This window comes from Diabrotica virgifera, chromosome 2 (assembly GCF_917563875.1).
Source record: "Diabrotica virgifera virgifera chromosome 2, PGI_DIABVI_V3a".
Lineage (NCBI taxonomy): Eukaryota > Metazoa > Arthropoda > Insecta > Coleoptera > Chrysomelidae > Diabrotica > Diabrotica virgifera.
In genome coordinates, this window is record NC_065444.1 from 71087485 (window position 1) to 71105403 (window position 17919).

The following is a 17919-nucleotide window of genomic DNA, read 5'->3' on the forward strand; positions in this document are numbered from 1 at the left end:
CTTTAAACAATAAAACTGTTTTATATTAAATAATTTTTAAAGATATCGGCGAATTCATCATTTTACTTTGTTCAAAAATGTTTCTATTTGCTTTTTGACTATGCTGAATTCGAACATGTCATTAAATCAGGGCCATAAGTACGATGTTGGGGGCCCCGGGGCAAACGTGATCTGGGGGCCCCCTACCGGGAGGTCTGGGGTTAATCACCCAGCAGAAGAAGTCCGGGAAAATTGATATTTAACCACTTGAAAACGCATTTTAATGTACTCCATGACTGAAGTTTCCTGTACCTACCTACATATTGCTATTTTAGCTGACCAACACAAAAAAAAATTTGAAATCACATTATTTTAAGCTAAATATTTACCATCAATATAACACCTTTTCTGTTTTCATAAAAAATATACTACATATAATGTTACTTACATTCTTCGGCTATAATGTAGGTTTTTAATCGCGGGGCCCCCTTCGCCGGGGGCCCGAGGCACTGCCTCGGTTGCCCCAATGGTAGTTACGGCCCTGTCAGACATTAAAATTTGAAAATTCAAAATAAATTTTTTTGAGCACTTATACAGTATGTCTGCGTGGCTTCGAACCATATGGGAAACATTTTTATTATCAATTTTACGAAAAAAGTTATACTTCATGAAATGCTCTGAATGGTCTTAAATCTGAGATACAAAATAAGCCAGATAAACCATCAGATATCAAAGCTTATCAATTTTATATGAGGTAAGTCAAAAAATAGGAATTTAACTCAAAGATAAAGTACTTTTATGTTTAACAATATACGATTTTAATTTTAATATGTAATTACATCCTTGTAAATAAAAAATTAATTTTTCCAAATATTTCTCAAATTACCGATAACCAACATCATTTTATTACAATAATTATAATATCTATTTTATTATTAAAATTTTACGAAAAAATTCTTTATAAAATTCTTATCAGATTCTTTATAAAAAGCTCTGCATTATCTCAAAACGAAGATTCAATCGTAATATATCACATTTTACCAACTTTATACGAGGTATGTCGAAAAATATGAATTTCTCTCTAAGAGTTAAGTACCTTTATCTTCACAATATTTCAACTGGAATGATATAATTGCATATTTAAACATAGTTTTTAATTGCGAACAACTTTTTATAATAAAATTTTTCAATATTGTAAAGTATAAAGGTGGTACCTATACCATTGAGCAAAATTAATATTTTTTGATATACCTCGTATAAAATCAATAAAATTTAATATCTGATTATTGCAACTTAGGTTTTATACCATGCAGAGCATTTTATGAAGAATAACTTTTTTTCGTAATATAGATATGTAATAAAAAAGTTTCCCATAGGTTCCAAGCTACGCAAACACACTTTTTTGGAATGGGTCTGTATACCGATAAAGATGAGAAATGTAAGTTGTTATGAACAGTGAATGATAACGCTAACACAAAAAAGTTTTTGTTAAATAAGTCGTATTTAGTAATTGTTTAACGCGGGAGCAGTCGCGCTCACTTCTTTCACGTAAACAGTCGCGCGTAGAACAAAATCTAACAATACGAATTTAAAACAAATTTCAATTTTATAATATTTTTGTTTGCTTGTTATGTTAAAAATATCTATTTCTAACAATTTTAAAACTAATTGGTTCCCACCAAAGCCATAAATTCCACCAAAAAAAAATGAAATTAAAAATAATTAAAAAAAAATCCTAAGCATTACTACAATCTTCTTCGAGGCACTTACAAGTGGAAAGTTATGTTGCAAAATTGTTCATTAATTTATCACGGAAAATGATAAAAAGTTGGATGTTTTCTAACGGCGCGACTGCTCCCGGATTAAAAGGGGCCCCATTTCAAATTCTGCGGGGGGGCCCCGACGGAGTTTGTTACGCCACTGAATGGGATGGACGTGTAAGTCTGTCTTAAATGGGTTGTTTCCTGTTTTAAATCTGTTTTATTGAGTCAAAAGGACCGGCCAGTTATTTATGGTATTTACTATTTTATTTTAATGTGTTTTAATATATTTTAATTTATTTTATTTTATTTAGATTTATTTTATTTCGATTTAATGTTTTATTCAGCCAAGAAAACGACCGGTCCTTTATTTTATTTTAATTTATTTTATTTTATTTTATTTTACAGAGAAACAGGCCCGGCGCAAATTGAACCTAAGCGAGACACAACCTGCGCCGGCGGGACGGGTGACCCGTGCATTTATTTTTCTAGCGCACCGCATATTGAACCCAAGCCGACCCAACCGTTGGCTGTCGCCGTGGCGAATAGAGACGGGCAAAATCAGTGCGGACATGTAACGGTTACTTTTGATACCGGTTCTCAGTGGTACTGAGTACAAATACTGATTACAAAATAATGATGTATCTGATCCTTGTACTGAATTGAGTAGGCAACTTTAAATCCGTATTTCCGTACTTGTAACGTTTTAAATACCTAACATCAACATCTCCCTAGTACTCGTACCGGCATGACTTTCGAAAACATCGAATTTGATCATGATAGGGCGCATAAAAATAATATCAGAATTGTTTAATGATCCCTTCGTTAAATTTTTAGTTTTATATCTTCAATGTATTTAAAATAGTAGTAATATCACAGAATTATTAATATCTCCAATTATGATTTTAACTGTGTAATAAACTACTACCAACTACCACACCAACAACGGATTATTTGTATGAGTGCATTTTTCTATAGTCAAAACTGCTTACCTATTATATTTATATCTCGTCTACATATTTTGTTTTTAATGGTAGGGGAGCCCAAGCGGGGATTTTTGCAGTTACTCGAGCGCGTCAGATTATCATATGGGGAGAAACCTGGTACCCTGCAGATGTACCTCTACCATATATTGGCTCTTAACACAGGGGAGTTCGTTAAGGGGGGCCCGAAATAAAAAATCTATCCTTAAAAAAACTCGAAATTGTCAGATTAAGATAAGGTAAATTAAGTACATGCAAAAGAGTGTATATTTTAAAAATCTGACGATTTGGGTAAGAAAATGGGCGAGTCCCAAAGTTTCACAAGAAAAAAGCGAATATTTCGCGAAATGAATGACAGATCGAAAAACTAAAAAATATGTGCTCAATATTTTTTAAAAATCTATCGAATGGCACCAAACACGACCCCCCGCGGAGGTGGGGTGGGGGGTTACTTTAAAATCTTAAATAGGGGCCCTCATTTTTTATTGCCGATTTGGATTCCTTACGTAAAAATAAGTAACTTTTATTCGAAACAATTTTTCGAATTATGGATAGATGGCGTTATAATCGGAAAAAACGATTGTTGAAAATGGAAAATTAAATTAAAAAATGGCAAGCGCCCACTAAAATGGAAAACTTTACTTAACTTTTTTTGGTTTTAGGACCTATTCTTCACAACCCAATAGGTCACCAAAGCGCTCGAGTGACTGCACATTTAGCATACTTTGCTCCCCTACCATAAGCATAAACAAAAATGTAGATACCTAATATTATGATGACAAATTTTATTTGAGGGTAATGCGATATTCACAGATATCCTTAACGGTTTTTTAAATAATGAATCATTTTTCAATGATAATGTTGTGTAGATTTAAGAAATGAATAATACAAAATTTTTATACCTATATAAAGGGGATTTCCGCCATCATTTGTGACATTGTATTTCTAGGTCTGGATCCCGCGTACCAAAAAAAAGTTGATTAATAGCAAGCTGAAAATGTGTTACCTAATAGCTTAACGGTGTCTCGTCAGACAAACTTTGATGTATGGGAACACTGGAACAGAGGAAGTTTTAATTGTGGAACAGGTTAAAAATTTGGAACGTCATACTACGAAAACGTCTCATGTATTTTGTCGGACAGAACTTCCAATTGATTTGTTACCCTTTCATTAAACTCTCATGCGAAAATCAGACTGGTATTTATCACCAACTGTGGATTTTAATAAGTCCGACACGTAGAACATGTCAAATGACAGGAATTATGACATGTGATAAATATCAGTCTAATTTTTGCATGAGAGTTTAATGAAAGGGTAAGAAATAAATTGGAAGTTCTGTCCGATAAAATACATGGGAGGTTTTTGTAGTCTGACGTTCCAAATCTTGTTCCACAGTTGACCTGTTCCACAATTAAAATTCCCTGTTCCGGTGTTTCCATACATTAAAGTTTATCCGACCAGATACTGTTACGCTATTAACAAATTTTCAGCTTGCTATTAATCAACTGTTTTTTGTTACGCGGGATCCAGGCCTATTCGTTTTAAGTAACCTTTTTTCTAATAATGTGTTCTTGTAAAGGCATATCTGGTATCGCCGTTTATTTTGTCTACGAGTACCTAATAAACTTAGCAGAATTTTAATGACAAATCGGTGTTGGGTTTTGATTATATGTACTAATATTTTTATTTATCACAGTAAATTGTATTTACCATTCGTATTCAGTTCGTTTCCTATCTTCTCCCATACCTCGTCTTTTAATTTCGTCCTCATATAATCGTCGTGGCTGGTATCATATACGATGGGATAATTTCGAACGAGTTCTATCAGCTTTTTAACGTCCATCTCGCAAACAAAACCACAACTGAGAATTAAGTCACGCGTCCCACGACCAGGCCCGCCGTAAGCGGGCGTGCAAGGCGTGCACCGCACAAGGGCGCCATGTCCTGGGGGGCGCCAAATCAGAAATCAAACAAATATGTAGAACAATTAACGACAGAGAGCAAAATTACTATTTTTCTTTTTACAACAAATCTTGTATATTTCTTTTATATACCACATATAGAGTCAGCGGAATCACTAACTGGAAATATAATCGCTTATTTACAAAAATCTGTCGATGTAAGTTATTAGTCCGATTTCATTCCAGCTGAATATGCACGTTTGAACATAAAAATATAACTATGTAATTCAGAACCAGCAATATAAACAAAAGAGCAAGCACTTAACCTTATCTTAATGTATACCTACTCACATTTGTTTAGGTAATAAATTTCGAGAACTTTGGGAATATTATATTTCATTTACTATGAAACACTTTTTTATCGCTTTATTAATTGATGCTGAGCTTGTCTTTTTGTCCCTAAACTGTTTTTCTGTTAGTCATTCATTTTCATTATTTGAGTGGCTTCGTGATTACTATTTTCCACCAAGTAAGCATCAATTACGATTAGGATACGAATACGGAATAACAGTGTAAATTATAAATTTCTAAAAAAGACAAAATTCTTTGTGATTGTGAATTGAGTGATTGTGTTAAAGCAGCTGAAGCTTCATTCATCAATCAAAGATCAAACTGAAGGATCTTACAGTGGTCAGTGGTAAAGTAAGTGTTTTATAAAATCACTAATGTAGTTTTAAAATTTTCTATTAGGTCCAAAATGTAATACTTTACACCCCTCAATTACATTAACCGAAATAAAATCCATTTTGATATAGCAAATTATTCGCGAAGTTAAAACTAAAGCAAGTTTCTTAAATTTTAAAGCTGTTTTTCTTTTTATCGTTTAAAATGTTTAAATCGTTTTGATCAAAAACATTTTTTATTTATAAAATTATTGAGTTATTTTATTTTTTTAAATTTAATTATAAAAAAATTGGCACTTTTTTGCAATGTACATATTTTCAAAACAAGCAAACTTTTAAATAATTTTGTAACACAAAAATGAGTAACCATTTTCAATTTCGTTGCAAAACGAAAACACAGCCGAACCATATTCTAGTCCAATCATAGAGTGCTGCAAGCACCCCTACCGGTTTCGAAACTTATTAGTCTCTCATCAGGAGGCACATATGCTGCTCTCCCTGATCCAACCAAAACAAACCCCAGCGTGCAGTCCCGGATTGCAACGAACGAAATGGCATAGATGCCCTAGCGGCAACTGCTAGCAAAAAGACTAAGTTTTCACTCTAATGGCATATAAAACAACATAATGCTATTCTACATCCCACCAGAATGAAAACAATGGGAACCTTCTCTGGTTACACCTCCGAGGCTTCTACAATTTGCAAGCCATACGGATGCTGAGACTAAGGAAGATAAGGGAATTCTACAATTTACAATTCACGTCCCATCTGCTCAGTGCGGTAAAGTTCCAACGAGAACTGGGGTTTGTTTTGGTGGGGTTTGTTTTGGTTGGATCAGGGAGAGCAGCATATGTGCCTCCTGATGAGAGACTAATAAGTTTCGAAACCGGTAGGGGTGCTTGCAGCGCTCTCTGATTGGACTAGAATATGGTTCGGCTGTGTTTTCGTTTTGCAACGAAATTGAAAATGGTTATTCATCTTTGATTTACATTTACTCTGTGTGGAGTATGAAGGGAACCATTCTCGTTGGAACTTTACCGCGCTGAGCAGATGGGACGTGAATTGTAAATTGTAGAATTCCCTCATCTTCCTTAGTCTCAGCATCCGTATGGCTTGCAAATTGTAGAAGCCTCGGAGGTGTAACCAGAGAAGGTTCCCATTGTTTTCATTCTGGTGGGATGTAGAATAGCATTATGTTGTTTTATATGCCATTAGAGTGAAAACTTAGTCTAATTTTGTAACAATTTGTGCTATTTAAGAATATAATATTAGTCCATTCACTCACGGTAAAATATTGCAAAACCTCACAATTTCGAATCATAGATATTATGGTCCATTTACTCGGTTTTTGCTCCGAATTTTGAAGAACCACTGGGATTGACATGAAATTTGGCATATTGGCATACACATAGCTAACATGCCCAAGAAAAAGTGATATTGTGCCGATGCGTGATTTTTTTTTCTGAAAGTGAGTTTCCCGGTTTCACCCCTTCTAGAGGGTGAAAAAACATACTTTCAAAATAAGTTCGTAATTGGATAAAATTGACAATTCTAAAGAACTTTTGTTCTATGTGCTTTTTTTACAAAACAATACTTTTCGAGTTATTTGCGAGTGAATATGTTCATTTTTCAACAAACAAAAATGCGCTTCTATTCAACAGTTTATGGTAAATAACTCAAAAGGTAAGAATATTATCCAAAAAAATATTCTTAGCAAAAATATAGCTTATAAAAAAGTTTAAAAAAATGGTGTATATATGAAGCCTCGAAACCTGTAGTGTAGACCTACCAGAAGCAGAGTTGTTGTAGCTAATGAAAAGTAATATCTTATTTGTCAAATTTGTCAAAAGATAAACCACAACTCATTGAAATATTTAATTTGAAATTTGACTGATAACAACCTACTTTTCATTAGCTATAACTCTGCTTCTACTGGGTCTACAGACTCAGTATATACACCATTTTTTTCACATTTTTCTAAGCTATATTTTTGGTATGAATATTTTTTCGAAAAAATAATTAATTTTTGAGTTATTTGTGTAAATCCGTCGAAGAACATGTTTTTCTTGTTGAAAAATGAACTTTCACTCGCAAATAACTCGAAAAGCATTTACTTAGAACAAAAGTTGCTTTAGAATTAATCAGTTTACCCAATTGCGGACTTATTTTGAACTGATGTTTTTTCACCTCCGAGAATGGCTGAAAACCCACGGCACTATATCCCTTTTTTCTTTGACATGTTAGCATTGTTAGCTATGTGTGTACCAAATTTCATGTCAATTCAAGCGGCTCTTTAAAACCCACAGCAAAAAGCATAATATGTATGTATGTAAGAAAACTAAGGGTCTTTCTGAAAGCCCAGTCCATATAGTTATAGTTGAAGAGGGGGCGGCATAATTGGAATTGCACGCGGGCGATCAAACTGTTAGCGGCGTCTCTGCCCACGACACAAGAAAACTGTACGCCGATGACAAACCTTCCCAAGCTAGACCTGCGAACGCATGAACTGATAGTAGGATGCGTAGAACGGTCTACGCAGTCCGCCGGTGCAGGTTGTGTCTCGCTTAGGTTCAATTTGCGCCGGCCTCCGGGCCTTGACTGCGTTTCTCCGTAGTGGGTGGTCGCGCGATCTGCTGTTTCGGAACACCGAGCACCATCGTAATGAATACGTGCCTTTACATCCCGTTTCTTGTGCTCTTATTGTTTCACTCCTCTGCGCGATCCATTGCACTGATCAATACTCAATACCAAAAAATTTCGATATCTCACACACTTTGCTTTAGGTATTTAAATTTAATTTAAATATAGACAGCGCTAATTTAAAGACCCTATTTCTAAAAAACAATTAAAATGTCTTACATTCATCATAAATTGACAGAATTCAAATGAAGTCATAACATGAAAAAAATATTTAAATTACAATTATTCCTAAACAGTCCATATAAGACTTAAGCTAATCCTGTGTTGATTTGTTTACCCTCACGCACTACCATTTAATTTGTTGATTTAATGAGATGAACAATTTTTTAACAGCCATGGCATGTCAATAATTTCGCCTTACACCAATATTCATAATATTCATTCCGAATGCCAATGCCAAATAAAGAGCTGTAAAAGATTTGTGTCACCTATTAATATATTCTTATAGTCTGGGCAGCTTATTGGAAAATAAGTCATTTTTGGGAAAATTAATTTATAACAAAATAAAACTACATATTTTTTCCTGTTTAAAATCTTTTTTAGAAACGCTTAGCATAAGTGGACCTTTTAAGAAGGTACGCGCAAAATCTCGGACTAATGTATTTTAAATGTATTCATTTTTTTCGAATGCTGAGAAAACTAAAAGGTATTTTTGAAAAATTTAAACGCAGAATGAAAGATTATCTACATTATTACCGAGGGCCGAAAGTTCCTGAAAACTTGTATAATTTTTATTTTAATAAGTTACATGGGTGAAAAGAAAAAGATAAAATTTAGTGTGATTTTTAATTTCAAATATCTTATTCAAAAGAATCTTTTTGTTTATTCCAAGGGACTTTCGGCCCCCGGTAATAATGTAATCTTTCATTCTGCGTTTAAATTTTTAAAAAATATTTATTAGTTTTCTCTGGATTCGAAAAATGAATATATTTAAAATGCATTGGTCCCAGGAGACTTTGCGCCTACGCTCTTAACGTTCAAAATACAAATAATATTCTCATTTTAAAGCTGTAGGTAATAATATTTAAACAATATTTATTTAAAAATCTCTTGAAGGTATGAAAATGAAAATTTATATGTAAAAAGAGGACCAACATAAAAAGATAAGGGTTCAAGAATTATCATCCTATTGTTTATAACTTTGTCGCAAATGCCGGTCAACTTTGACCGGTTGTATCTCAGGTACCACTCATAATCGCAACAAACTTTTTTTCTTTTAAAAGAAGCGTCGTGCCGCGTCCTTTCCAATACCGTTTTCATAATTTATTTTAATCTAATAGTTGCCGAGATATTTTATTTCTTTATAAGTTAAAACATTGTTTATAACTTAAAACATTCCTGAGGCCGCAAAGTACGTTAGGTGGTACGTTTTATACGAAAATCGTAGTTAATCTGGTATATCATAATTAGTAGATAGGTATGGTTATTATAACTACCGTAAATAGTTAATTAACAACTTAATTGTTGCTAAACTATTCGTTCAATTTCCACCGGTTTCTGGAAATATACAGGGTGTTTGGTAAAGAATGGGCCATAGCTTAACCTCATGTTGCTGAGGTTAAAATAGGCCGATTTAAGCTAACTTACCTTAGTACAAAGTTTATAACAACCGAGATACAGGGTGTCAAAGTTAAACTTTTTTTTTTTATTATTGAATATTTCCTGACAGGTATGAGATAACAACATGAAATTTGGTATGTAGGGGTTTTTTGGGTCGAGAAAACTAAATTCCCTACCAAAAATTATGTATTGCCCAGAGGGCGCCACATACGCCTTTCAGCACTCATTTATTACGTCCAATTTTTTTTATCCCTCACTCTGTATAATTTTGACATTAAAATTGTTACTCTCCTATTAGTTTTACTTAAAAAAGGTATACTTCTTTCATCTCCCTAAACTCAACCGTTTTCGAGATAAACGCATTTTAAATCTACGATACACCATCATTTTTAGCATAATATCATTGTAGTTCCACCCGAAAAATAACTTAAAATCATAATAATTGTGCCAGTTCTCAAATTTATGTCATTGCATCGCAAATTCCATTTGAAGAAATTTGCGATACATTTTTGGATAATTTTATGGTTTTAAGTTATTTTTCGAGTGTAACTACAATGATATTATGCTAAAAATGATGGTGTATCGCAGATTTAAAATGCGTTTATCTCGAAAACGGTTGAGTTTATGGAGATGAAAGAAGTATACCTTTTTTAAGTAAAACTAATAAGAGAATAAAAATTTTAATGTCAAAATTATACAGAGTGAGGGATAAAAAAAATTGGACGTAATAAATGAGTGCTGAAAGGCGTATGTGGTGCCCTCTGGGCAATACATAATTTTTGGTAGGGAATTTAGTTTTATCGACCCAAAAAACCCACACATACCAAATTTCATGTTGTTATCTCATACCTGTCAGGAAATATTCAATAATAAATAAAAAAAAAGTTTAACCTTGACACCATGTATCTCGGTTATTATAAACTTTGTACTAAGGTAAGTTAGCTTAAATCGGCCTATTTTAACCTCAGGAACCTGAGGTTACGCTATGGCCCATTCTTTACCAAACACCCTGTATAAACTACATCAAAAAAGCTTTTGTGTCACCAAGTTATTTAATTATTGCTAAAATAAATAATTACTTACCTACCTAAAATTTTAGTTGAAAATAAAAGGTTTTATTTGTGAAAACCCGGATGTTCCGAAGAAAATTTTCGTCGATGCAAATCTGAAAAAAATATCTCTCTGTAGAATTAAATTACGGTGAATTTTTATTTGGGTGTTTTTGGTTTAAAGTTTAAATCTTCGGAGTTACAGAGCAATAATTGAAAACATGATTTTGGAGCGCTAATTTGTTTATAAAAAAAAATATCACACTTTCTGCGGACTTTGCATATCTCTTAATATATGAAATCATAAGATTCGGTTCCAGCAATAAAATCGCTGATAAATAACTTTTTCCAAAAATGGTCTATTTTCCGATAATCTGCCCAGACTATTATTAAAATGCTTCACAATATTGATAACTACTCTGAGTCGGGTAGATAAATGTTTGGTTGTAGAAACACAACACAATTTAAGAATAATTTATTACAATTTTCACGCTTATACATTGAATAAAAATTTTTTTGATAAAAAAACAGTAGAATATTTTTGTAACATAAATTTGAAAGCATATTTATATACTTTGCTTTAATTTATACGACTTGTAATCATTTTATAATAAAATGCAAATATCTTTTAACACTGCTGCAATACTTTCTTCCAACGCCTATGGTACTCGTAGTCCAGCAATTTGCCACAAGAAGTCGCTACGAGCAATACCAGAAAATCAGTCGAAATCTAAATAATCGGGGTTGGGCGTGTTACTTTTGCAAATCCGTGAATTGTTAAGTGTTTTTATTAGATATGTAACTTAACTAATTACGAATTAAGGTAAGTACAACATTATTATAACTTTCCTTTAGGTTTCTGTTCGCATCGGTCCTTGATAAAGTGACCATTTTAGGATATACGGAAGTTTAAAGTTTCATCTGTTTGACATAACACTTCTGAAGGGTTAAAAATACATTTAAAAGGAAAACAAATCAATTTTCTAGCTCATAGTTATTTTAAATGTATGAGTATACTCATTTATCCGACTGAGGTCGCTAAATAATTGAGCGAAACCACCTAATATTAAACAAATGCCAATTTTTTGACAGATAAACCGAACTTATAGGTTACACATTAACAATCCAAAAATGTTTTGTTTATGTTATAAAAATCTAAATTGGTCGGTTACAGAACAAAGCCTAGTGTAAAATTTCAGTGGTATTTTTTCAGCTAATCAATATTTTCTGAATCTGACGTTGACTTTATTTATATTCGGGTCTGACGCACCTACTCAAGCCTGCTTTGATTCTGTGCTGTGTACTTTAAAAGCTCCCATAGGCGCCACTAAAGGGCTTTATTGTCAAATCTTCCCGTAATAAGATAAAGCCTTCTCAGCCTCTTCTCCTTGGACTAAAATTAAGAAAGTTGAAGTAACCTGAAAGACAGATCAATAACTCCCTAACTAGCAGCTGGAAGTGGCTGCCTTAAATTATGTGATTACTATTATGATTAGGTAGATACAATCTTCAAGCACTATTACTATATAATTGCAAATAAATATTTACTATTTCATTACCCAATACCTAAAAGTATCATTAACTTATTCTAAGTTAAAAAATAAACAAATAACTGTATTTTTACTAAATGAAGACTTTGAGTTTACCATAATTTTGAAATCTTCTGCTACCTATTCACAGAAAAAACTAGCATCAACAATTTGATGTAACATCCAAGAGGTATCAGACATCAAGAATTTCTTCTTCTCATATCCTTTTGCCAACTCAGGCTTCGGATTTGGAGGCCACTTCTTCCTTTACCCATTTTTTCCATGAATTTCTATTAGTGACTGTTGTCTTAAATTCATCAATACTTTATTCTCGTTATTCTTTCCTGTCTCTTCCATCTGATCTAACCAGTTCCTTCTGGGTCTCCTTCTGGAGTTATTTTAAAATGTATGTGTACTTATACAGTCGAACCCTCTTACTATAGTTTGTTTTTTAACCAAGAGGAGTGATTTAAATTTACCACGCTGTAATGCTTATTTGTAATTGGTCCAACTTACTCCACTGTTATAAAATTTTGACACTAATGACATTTATCAAGTTTTGTACACTTTTGGCATTTCATAGGTTAATTCAGTTATAGTGGCGATTTCTTGTGTATTCTGTGTTATTTCTTTAATTTTTTGATATTTAGTCTGATTTGATATAAAGAGCAGTTGTTTTAGAACTCTTCAGTGGCGTATTAATATAATATAATATTTATGGATTACCGTTGACAGCCGACATGATCAACCAAAAAAGAAGATGTATTTGGTTATTTTTCTAGTGACTTTCTTGGGCATGAATCTGTCTTTTTAGTTTACTCCCCCTGGTTAAAAAATAAACTATAGAATACCCTTCATGCCAAGCAAAAATATTCCGATAACCAGGATATTTTATTAACCGATCATTGATAGCTAGTAGAATCGTTTCGAGACCTCAAATTTTTATTCCTTAAACCAGGATATTCTTATAACCCGTATTCTAATAAGCAGGTTCGACTGTACTGGTTTATCTGACTGAGGTCGCTAAATAGTTTAACGAAACCACCGAATATTAAACAAATGCCACTTTTTTGACAGATAAACCAAACATATAGGTTACTTATTGACAATCCAAAAATGTTTTGTTTGTGTTATAAAAATCTAAATTTGTCGGTTACAGAACAAAGCCTAGTGTTAAATTTCAGTGGTATTTTTTCAGCTAATCAATATTTTCTGAATCTGACGTTATTCTGACTTATTCGGGTCTGACGCACCTACTCAAGCCTGCTTTGACTCTGTGCTGTGTACTTTAAACGCTCCCATAGGTGGCTCTAAAGGCCACTAAAGGGCTTTATTGTCAAATCTTCCCGTAATAAGATAAAGCCTTCTCAGCCTCTTCTCCTTGGACTAAAATTAAGAAAGTTGAAGTAACCTGAAAGACAGATCAATAACTCCCTAACTAGCAGCTTGAAGTGGCTGCCTTAAATTATGTGATTACTATTATTATGATTAGGTAGATACAATCTTCAAGCACTATTACTACATAATTGCAAATAAATATTTACTATTTCATTACCCAATACCTAAAAGTATCATTAACTTATTCTAAGTTAAAAAATAAACAAATAACTGTATTTTTACTAAATGAAGATTTTGAGTTTACCATAATTTTGAAATCTTCTGCTACCTATTCACAGAAAAACTAGCATCAACAATTTGATGTAACATCCAAGAGGTATCAGACATAAAGAATTTCTTCTCCTCATATCCTTTTGCCAACTCAGGCTTCGGATTTGGATTCCAGTTCTTCCTTTACCCATTTTCCCATGAATTTCTATTAGTGACTGTCATCTTAAATTCATCAATACTTTATTCTCGTTATTCTTTCCTGTCTCTTCCATCTGATCTAACCAGTTCCTTCTGGGTCTCCTTCTAGGGTTATTTTAAGTGTATGTGTACTTATACAGTCGAACCCTCTTATTGGAATACCCTTCATGCCAAGCAAAAATATTCCTATAACCAGGATATTCCATTAACTGATCATTATTGATAGCTAGTAGAATCGTTTCGGGACCTCAAATTTTTATTCCTTAAACCGGGATATTCTTATAACCGGTATTCTAATAAGCAGGTTCGACTGTACTGGTTTATCTGACTGAGGTCGCTAAATAGTTTAACGAAACCACTGAATATTAAGCAAATGCAACTTTTTTGACAAATAAACCAAACTTATAGGTTACACATTAACAATCCAAAAATGTTTTGTTTATGTTATAAAAATCTAAATTGGTCGGTTACAGAACAAAGCCCAGTGTTAAATTTCAGTGGTATTTTTTCAGCTAATCAATATTTTCTGAATCTGATGTTGACTTTATTTATATTCGGGTCTGATGCACCTACTCAAACCTGCTTTGATTCTATGCTGTGTACTTTAAAAACTCCTATAGGCGGCTCTAAAGAGCTTTATTGTCAAATCTTCCAGTAATAAGATAAAGTCTTCTCAGTCTCTTCTCCTTGAACTAAAATTAAGAAAGTTGTAGGTAACCTGTTAGAGAGATCAATAACTCTAACTAGCAGCTTGAAGTGATTGTCTTAAACTCTGTGATTTCTGTTACGATTAGATACAATGTTCAAGCCCTACTACTATATAATTACAAATAAATATGTACTATTTCATTACCCAATACCTAAAATTGTAAAACTCCTATATCATTAATTATTCTAAGTTAAAAATAAACATATACTTAACTATATTTTTTACTAAATGAAGATTTTGAGTTTACCATAATTTTAAAACTTTCTGCCGCTTATTCACAAAAAACTAACATCAATAATTTGATATAACATCCAAGAGGTATCAGACATAAAGAACTTCTTCTTCTTATTGTATCCTTCTGCCTACTCAGGCGTTGGATTGGGATTCCAGTTCTTCCTTTACCCATTTTTCCATCCATTTCTATTTGTGGCTATCATCTTTAATTCTTCAATACTTTATTCCCGTTATTCGTTCCTGTCTCTTCCATCTAATCTCACCAGTTCTTTCTAGATTTCCTTTTGGGGTTATTCTAAATGCATAAGTGTACTGATTGATCCGACTGAGGTCGCTAAATAGTTTAGCGAAACCACCAGATATTAGAGAGTTTTTAAGCCCCTTATTTCAGCAACGTTAAACGTTATACGCTATTCTGCTCATGCACATTAACTGAAAAATAACGTATTACCTTATTAGCGGATAAGGTGTCCCCTTATTTAGGTAGAAATAAGGTTCACGTTATTAAGGGATTACGTATTTGTAAGATTGCCAAATGTCATATATCTAAATCATAAAAAACGAAAAAAAAGTCATATGAGCTGAACCAGAGACAACTAGAATAAAAAATATAGTAACGATGTATAAAATTGTAATCAAAATTTGTTTTAAAAAAAACTATCAGGTAATAAACATATTATAATATAATTGAATATAATCTGCTTGGCAACCCTGGTAGAATAATTCTAAATTACACCATTTCTTGAGAAATCTGACACTTGATTGAATTGTATTGTTAAACTTAGGATGGATGTTTTGTGTTCCTAAAGTAGTAAATTGTCTTTGGTGAACGTCTTAATACATTTTCTTCCATTATGGCAAATAATTCAATAAAATAAGTTACAGCACACAACTGCCGTTTTATAGGTTACATTTGCCAAATGTCAATTATCGTTAATCTGTGTGTGTATTTTCTGAAGGGTTTCAAAATCTATATTCAGCAAATACCTTATCCCTTATTTATCACTCATTGCGCATGACAAGTATAACGTTTTACGTTTAACGTATGTCAAAAAGTAGAGGGTCTAAAATCTCTATATTAAACAAATTCCTCTTTTTTAATAGATAAACCAAACTTATAGGTTACACATTAACAATCCAAAAATGTTTTGTTTATGTTATAAAAATCTAAATTTGTCTGTTACAGAACAAAGCCTACTGTTAAATTTCAGTGGTATTTTTTCAACTAATCAATATTTTCTGAATTTGATGTTGACTTTATTTATATTCGGGTTTGACACACTTACTCAAGCCTGCTTTGATTCTGTGCTGTGTACTTTAAAAGCTCCCATAGGCGGCTCTAAAGGGCTTTATTGTGAAATCGTCCAGTAATAGGATAAAGCCTTCTCAACCTCTTTTCCTTGGACTAAAATTAAGGAAGGGAAATTAAGGGAAAATTATGGCAAATAATTCAATAAAATAAGTTACAGCACACAACTGCCGTTTTATAGGTTACATTTGCCAAATGTCAATTATCGTTAATATGTGTGTGTATTTTCTGAAGGGTTTCAAAATCTATATTCAGCAAATACCTTATCCCTTATTTATCACTCATTGCGCATGACAAGTATAACGTTTTACGTTTAACGTATGTCAAAAAGTAGAGGGTCTAAAATCTCTATATTAAACAAATTCCTCTTTTTTAATAGATAAACCAAACTTATAGGTTACACATTAACAATCCAAAAATGTTTTGTTTATGTTATAAAAATCTAAATTTGTCTGTTACAGAACAAAGCCTACTGTTAAATTTCAGTGGTATTTTTTCAACTAATCAATATTTTCTGAATTTGATGTTGACTTTATTTATATTCGGGTTTGACACACTTACTCAAGCCTGCTTTGATTCTGTGCTGTGTACTCAAGCCTGCTTTATTGTGAAATCGTCCAGTAATAGGATAAAGCCTTCTCAACCTCTTTTCCTTGGACTAAAATTAAGGAAGTTGTACTTATAGAAACTGTAAGACAGATCAATAACTAGCAGCTTGAAGTGATTGCCTTAAATTATGTGATTACTATTATGATTAGATACAGTCTTCAAGCACTATTATTAATTGCAAATAAATATTTACTATTTCATTACCCAATGTAGATATTTTGTAAAGATATCCTATCATTAACTCCACACAAACAATTGTTTCAACATAATTTTCAATGTCTGAAATAATTGGAAGAGTAATGATTTATTTGTTTTGAAAGTTGGATGTAAAGTGTAATAACCGTTACATATATGTTGTTTTTAATTAATCAAAAGTGTATTAATATTAAGCAAATATTACCAGAATTGCACTATTGTAAAGTGATTAATGCCTGGTTGCACCAACAGATCTTAAGCTCCAGCTTAGCTAAGCTCTAACTTATAGATAGGGCCTCCTTGAGTATCACTTACGTTGCACCATAATTTTAGATTCTCACCTTATTATCAATTATATCTATTATTATATTATGGTATTCTTATTGTAATATAATTATATTATATCAATTCTTATGATATTCTCGACTTAAGCTTAAGATATGTTGGTGCAACCGGGCATAAGAGATAGTTTCTATATAACTGTCATCTCATATCACCAATATGAGATGTATTATATCATCAATATGATTGTAACACATTAATTGTTATTAATGTCACTGAATGTCCATTTTTGCCTAGCAACAAAGGGCATCTGACGTCATACTTGACGACAGGAAATTATGGAAAAAAAAAATTACCGCTGTAATTTTTATTTCTGTTGCTTTTTATTGGTCAGAATCTCTATGAATGAAATAATCATAATAATTACATTTCATTGGAGTCAATATTTCTTTAATTTTCTATTCTCTTGATGTTATTCGTCTTAGATTCTAGCCAGTTAACTATTGTCACCAGTTCCTTAATCCCTCGTCTGTCACAAGACGGTTATTTCAAACATATGACGAGTGGTGCCTTTCTGTAAATAGAAACAAAACGCAATACTTATGCATCGGGAATGAAGTAGAAGATCTAA

The 17919-nt window shown here is 32.5% G+C and overlaps 1 protein-coding gene across 4 annotated transcripts in view; it reads left to right on the plus strand.

Moving 5' to 3' along the window:
- Positions 1-11285: 11285 nt before the first annotated feature.
- LOC114331131 (talin-2) overlaps positions 11286-17919 on the plus strand; it is a 272902-nt gene continuing 266268 nt past the window's right edge. For 3 of the 4 annotated variants that reach the window (XM_050643759.1, XM_050643761.1, XM_050643763.1), the window contains exon 1: positions 11287-11438. The gene's annotated coding sequence lies outside the window, so the exon portion shown is untranslated. Of the gene's footprint in view, positions 11439-17919 lie in introns of all 4 variants that reach the window. The other variant, XR_007696403.1, reaches the window with a different exon arrangement.